Genomic DNA, 7163 nt, shown 5'->3' with positions numbered 1-7163 from the left:
GCTTTTAAGACCCCAGTCGCTAAGTAGGATTTAGAACAAAGTTTTTGTGTGGTATGCTATGCCAATTGAGTTTGATGTCCCCTGCGACCATGGTCCTGAGCCTGCAGGCCCAGCGACTCACTCCCTCATGGTGTTTGCCTGTGGCTAAGAAGTTCTGTTAATTCTATTACATAATATGGACATTCTTATAGCACATACAAATGTGTATATAGAAATATCGCCTGCCACACTTATATATGGTCATGGGTATATTCCCTTTTGCCTATCCATACCTGGTCATTTGTATCATATATATCCACCCATAGATTAATGTTCATTATTACTGATAATGCAATATTGTCTCACCTCTCACTTGTGTTAACAAACATAACTCATGGAGAGAAGTCCTAAAAGCAACTTTATTTTCATCTTGTTTGCCCCTTTATGATTTCTCAATTTCTCTCCTTTTTTAATCCTAAATGAACACATGAGCAGTCCCATGACTTGTCTGGACACCTTTAGGTAATAAAAAGCTGGATGATTACTTTAAATCACCGAAGAGTCTCAATTTTAAGTTAGAAGTTTCAGCCACAGCCCCAAAAGGATAGTGACTGTTTGAATATCCTTACCTCCCATTCACTCTCCATAAGAGCAATCTTGTTTCTGTCCTTGCCACTCTTCTCACAATGCTTTGGCAAGGGAGGCCAGTGACTTTCATATTGCCAAAGGCAATGGACTCTTCAGTTTTCCTTGTATGTGCCATCTCTACACTCGGGGGCAGATTAACCAGTAAGCATGGTATGCACTGGGTTATAATAAGTAAGGTACACATGGGTTTACTTGTGTTTACTAATCCATAGTCCCCAATTTCACCTTGCTTACTGTGTAATCTGCCCCTGTAAATTACACTATTTGACCCATTGAACACTTCCTTCTTTAGAAACATTCTTTTCCCTTTATTTCCAAGCCACCACTTTCTGTTGTTCCTCCTGGATCTTCTTTGTAGGTTCCTTTTTCTCTTCCTGCTCCTTATATATTTCTCAGGGTCACTTCTTGGGCCTTTTTTGTCTTCTCACTCTACACTCTCCTTAGGTAATCTCATCTACTCATCTGCTCTCAAGACTTCAACAACCACATACAATGATGACTGGTGACTCTCAAATCTGTGCTTCAAATCGACTCTTATCTTGAGAACTCAGTTGCCATCTTCAGATGACTTCCAACATGTTCTTCAAACCCAACATAGCCCAGCTGTTTAGATTATCTCCATTGTTGCCCCTGTCCCTCACCTGATTTCCTTTGATGTTCTCTGTCTTAGAGACAGCCCCACCATCCATCCAGTTACCCAAGCCTGAAATCTAGGAATTAATCTTGACGCCTCTCTCTTTCTAACTACCATGAATGAATTGTATTAATTTGATCTTCCTAATAGTTCTCTATGCCCCCACTTCTCCATCCCCAATGTATCAGTTATTATAAATTAGGCTGCAAGTAATAAAAAGCCTAATGTACATTGGCTTAGAAAATGAGGAAATTATTTAGTTCACTTAACAGAAAATAATACAGTAAAGTAAACTTCAGGCTTGGTTGATTCAGTGATGTTTCAACAACTCGGGTTTTTTCCATCTCTGTTCTACTGACCTCAGTGTTGGCTTCATCCTAAGGCTGGTTGCTTTCATGATTGTCGGATGTTTGGCAAGAAGCAATTGGGACTATGTGCTTCATTGTTCCCATTGTCAGAAGAGAGTGGCTTCCTGTAGCTTTGTAAAGAACAAGGAAGAACTTTCAAGTAGCTTTTAGTTATCTTAACCTCATGCCTTACTGTATAGAATTAACAAAGGTTAACACTTCGTCATATTTGCTTCAGATCTTTTTTTTTTTATTAAGAAATAAAACTTTACAGAAACAATAGAAGATTCTTTTGTACTTCTCCCCTCTTATTCACCTCTCCCTCTCCTCAGAGGCAACCACTATCCTGAAGTTGGTATGTATGCTTCTCATCTATGCTTGTCTGTTATTACTACATGCTTATAAAAATACTTAGATTTTGTGTATGCTTTTAAAAATGTTCATAAATGATATACACTTTAATTGTATATGATGTAAATGATACATCTAAATTCTGAAAATCACTTTTTTCCCTCAGCATTATATTTTTGAAGTCTATCTATTATGATTCATGCAGCTCATATCCAATCATTTTATAGGCTGTAAAGTATTCCACGGGAGCTCTGGTAGCATAGTGCCCAAGGCACTTGACTGCTAACCAGAAAGCTGGCTGTTCAAATCCACCAGCCACTCCTCAGAAGGAAGATGGGGCAATCTACTTCCGCAGTGATACTGCCTCGGAAACTCAAGGAAGGGTCGCTATGAGTAGTGTCCGACTCGACGGCACATAACAACAACAACAACAACATAGTATTCCACAGTATGAATATACTATTATTTATAATTTTATTTTGTGTTTTATACTAATGATTTTCTGTGCTTCTCCCTCTCCATTTTTGCCTTCTGATTGAGCTTTTCTATTCTCTTTTTTTTTTCCTCCACTGGTTTGAAAAATATGCATTCTATTTTTAGTATTTTAATGATTAATCATTTAATAACTCTTAATATATTTAGTTTCTCTATTATTCTGATCAAGATAAAGATCTTGATTCTGAACTCTACCATCATCTTCCATGTTACCGTTTGTTTCTTTATTTTATTTTTTAGTAATTGATACTCATTTAGATTTACTGATTTATTTATTTACCATTCTTCGTTTTTTTGTGTTTTTTTTTCAGATTTAATTCACTTTATTTTTCTTGTATAAAACCACTATGTGGTGGCCACAGCTGGAGCCTGGGTCCTCTGCAAAGTGACTCTGGTATGGGTCTTTTTGAAATGGTCAGTGAATTCCTGGTAGGGAGGCTTGGTTAACATGGTCTCCTTCCAGAAACTTGAGAGTGAGATAGAGGCAGGTTTTGGAGATGGCATCAAAGGTGGCCTTGGCAAAGTTGCCATGATGGCAGTGCAGCCCTGGCCAAGGTGTAGCAGTCATCATCAACACCAGCAGACTCTTGGGCACAGGAGCTGAGACTATGCAGTGATTCTGGGCACAGGGATGAGGTCCATCAGCACAGAGCTGCAGCAGTCGGTCTTTGCAGGGAATACTGTGGGGCTGGCCAATCTGCTTCCCTAGTAGCCTCACTGCACATGGACTATGGAAAGCTTGGCCAGGATGAAGGCCCCATGGATGGTAGTGGCCACTTCATTGGAGCACTTAACACCCAGGCCAGTGTGGCCACTGAAGTCTTTGATGGCAATGAATGCCTTGAACCTGGTCATCTGCTTCTGTATGGGTATGATTTGCCAAACCTCATCCTTGAGAGAGATCCCAAGGAAAAAGTCAGTTGTCTCAGATACCTTGATGGGCAAGGAGAAAACATAGCTGTCTTCCAGGGACTTGATCTTCATGTCCTTGACCAGACTTTGGCTTTACCTCTCTGTGCTCCATGGCCCTGACCATAACCATGAGCCTGGCCCCACAGGCTGCTGCCAAAACCTCCATATGAGCCACCATGGGCTCCCATCCCTGGATTCCCAGGGCCTCCAGGCCTTCCCACTGCATTGTCATCATCCACCATTTGGTGTTTTCTCAGAGAAGTTTTACCATTCCTTCTGGCATTTCAGTCCTTCCTTTTGGATTTGTCTTTTACATTCTTTAAAAGTTCTTTCAGTAAATATCTATATGAGTGTAAATTTTATCAATGTTTATATCTATCGGAAAACAATTTTATTGCACCCTTACTTTTGAATTTAAATTTAGGTAAACATAAAATGCTTGATTGACACTTAGCACTATGATGATATCATGCCATTATCTTCTAGAAATTTCTACAATGATGAAAAATCCGCTATCAGTCTGATTATTGTTCCTATGTAGGTAGTCTGTTCTCTTTAGTAACCTTTAAGATTATATCTTTTTCTTTGATGTTCTACAATTCTAAAAGACTGTGTTAAATATAGATTTGGTTTCTATTCAGGACTTTTACTTCTTCATTTGGCAAACTCATGCCTATCTTCAGTTCTAGAAAATTCTCTACCATTACTTCTTCATGTACTGCCTCATTCCTATTGTTGCTGTGTTTTTCCTCTGAACTCCTACTTGGAGCTTCTTTCATTCTATACACCATGGCTCTTATTCTCTCTTTAAGATTTTTCTATATACTTATCTATTTGTATAATACCCTGAATTATTTCCTCATGTCCATCTTCCAAGGTATTAATTCCCTTTATAGCTGGATCTGGAGCACTGGTGGTGCAATGGTTAAAAGCATTGGGCTGCTAATAAAAGGTCAGTGGTTTGAACCCACCAGCTGCTTCACAGGAGAAAGATAAGGCAGTCTGCTTCCATGAAGATTTACAACCTTGGAAATTCTACAGGACAGTAGTATTCTGTCCTGTAGGGTCACTATGAATTGGAATTGCCTCGATGGCAGTGGTTTTTTCTTTTCTTTTCTTTTTTTGTAGCTGGATCTATTTAACTGTTTAATATCACTATTAAGTTTTGTTTTAAAAACTTAAATGTCTGCATGCTTTTCATGGAAGAAATGATGACATAAAAGAGCTGAACAAAAGATTTCAAAGGGTAGCTCAAGAAGACAAACTAAAGTATTATAATGAAATGTGCAAAGACCTGGAGTTAAGAAAACAAAAGGGAAGAACACACTCAGAATTTCTCAAGCTCAGATAAATGAAAAAATTCAACCCTCAAGTTGCAATACTGAAGGACTCTGACCAAAATATTGAACAGTGCATGAAGCATCCAAAGGAGATGGAAGGGATACATAGAGTCACTGTACCAAAAAGAATTGGTCAATGTTCAACCATTTCAGAAGGCAGCATATGATTAAGAACCAATGGTATTGAAAGAAGAAGTCCAAGCTGCACTGAAGGAACTGGTGAAAAACAAGGCTCCAGAAATTGAAAGAAAACCAATTGAGTTGTTTCAACAAACATATGCAACACTGGAAGCACTCACTCATCTATACCAAGAAATTTGGAAGACAGCTACCTGACCAATTGATGGGAAGAGATCCATATTTGTGCCCATTCCAAAAAAAGTTGATCCAGAATGTGGAAATTATTGAACAATATCATTAATAATATATACAAGTAAAATTTTGCTGAGATAATTTTTAAAATGTTGTAGCAGTCCATTGACCGGGGACTCCCAGAAATTAAAGCTGGATTCAGAAGAGGACATGGAAACACGGATGTCATTACTGATGTTAGATGGATCTTGGCTGAAATCAAAGTACATCAGAAAGGTATTTACCTGTGCTTTGTTGACTATCCAAAGGCATTCAATAATGTGGATCATAATAAATTATGAATAACATTGAGAAGAATGAGAATTCCAGAACATTTAATTGTGCTCATGCAGAACCTGTGCATAGACCAAGAGGCAGTCATTTGAACAGAACAAGGGGATATTGTATGGTTTAAAATCAGGAAAGATGTGAGTCTGGATAGTATCTTTTCACTATACTTATCCAATCTGTACGTTGAGCAAATAATCCTAGAAGCTGGACTATGGAAAAGAACGTAGCATCAGGACTCAGTGAAGGCTCATTAACAACCTGAAATACACAGATGACACAACCTTGCTTGCTGACTTGAAGCACTTACTGTTGAAGATCAAAGACTACAGCCTTAACATAAGGAAAACAAAAATCCTCACAATTAGCAACATCATGATAAATGGAGAAAAGATTGAAGTTGTCAAGGATTTCATTTTACTTGGATCCATAATCAACACCTATGGGAGCAGCAGTCAAGAAATCAAACAACATATGGCCAAATCTGCTGCGAAAGATCCCTTTAAAGTGTTAAAGAGCAAAGATATCTCTTTGAGTACTAAGGTGCACCTGACCCAAACCATGGTATTTTCAATTGCCTCATATACATAGGAGAGCTGGACAATGAATAAGGAACACAGAAGAAAAGTTGATGCTTTTGAATTACAGTGTTGGAGAAGAATATTGAATATACTATGGACTGCAGAAGAATGAATGAATTTTTCTTGGAAGAAATACAACAGAAATGCTCCTTAGAAGCAAGAATGGTAAGATTTCATCTCACGTAGTTTGCAGATGTTATCAGGAAGGACATCATGCTTGGTAAGGTAGTGGGTGAGCAAAAAATAGGAAGATCCTTAGCAAGATGGATTGACATAGTGACTGTGATAGTAGGCTCAAACACAGCAGTAACTGTGAGGCTGGAGCAGGCCCAGGCAGTGTTGCATTATGTTGTACAAGGGGTTGCCATGAGTCAAAACAAATTCGGTATCACCAAAACTAACAATAGATTTTTTCCCCAAAATCCACCATTTGCCCCATGATATGTTGAGGGTGCAGGGTCTTACTCATTTTCTAGGTTTGGAAAGAGATCCTATGGGAGTTATTTTGTGTTTGTCCATGCAAGAACTCTATTAGTCTCACCACTGTGAGATCAATTTTCGCTAATTACTTGGACTGGGATTCTCTAACAGCAAGTCTAGTGTGTACTCAGTTTCCATCTATGCTTGGCACAGTCTTGGAGCTTTGGTTCTTCCACCCTCAGATTCCAGGCAGATAGCTAGCTCTCCTGCTGTGTTCCACAGACAAATGGAATAGTTTTTTCTGGAACCTGTTTTATCTACAAGACAACCCTTTTGGCTCTTGGTTTTGAACAGAAAACCGGGTCCAGCTCATGGGCCCAAGGCCACGTCTCCCATCCCCAGAGGGGCATTAAATTCCTGATTCTGACGCCTGTGGAACTCTGAGCTTCAGCTTGTGCTAGGCAAAGCCGGAGAGTGTTCTGTGACTGGTGATTGGAGACCCACCAAGAGTTTTTTATGTAAATTTTTATTGTAGTTTAACATACTTCTAGAATAGTGCAGTAATCATTAGTTGAACAGTTGGATGAATTTTTACAAAGTGCACACACTTGTATAACTGCCTCATGAATCAAGACATAGAACATGACTGTCAGCTTCGAGGAAACCTTCTCATGTCCCCTTAAGACCACTGCTCGCCTCGGAAAGGTAGTCACTATTCCAGCTTCTAAAAGCATAGGTTAATTTTTTTTATTATTATTATTTATTGTGATTTGGGTGAAGATTTACAGAGCAAATTTGCTTTCCATACAGCAGTTCA

General features: G+C 38.8%; 1 pseudogene; it reads right to left on the bottom strand.

Moving 5' to 3' along the window:
* Nucleotides 1-2799: 2799 nt before the first annotated feature.
* Nucleotides 2800-3608, bottom strand: LOC103194191 (annotated as a pseudogene).
* Between the last annotated feature and the right edge of the window lie 3555 nt (nt 3609-7163).

This window comes from Orycteropus afer, unplaced genomic scaffold, assembly GCF_000298275.1.
Source record: "Orycteropus afer afer isolate SDZICR_OR568_19922 unplaced genomic scaffold, OryAfe1.0 scaffold00042, whole genome shotgun sequence".
NCBI lineage: Eukaryota > Metazoa > Chordata > Mammalia > Tubulidentata > Orycteropodidae > Orycteropus > Orycteropus afer.
Note: the sequence above shows the minus strand (reverse complement) of the source record. Positions and strands in the feature narration are given on the sequence as shown.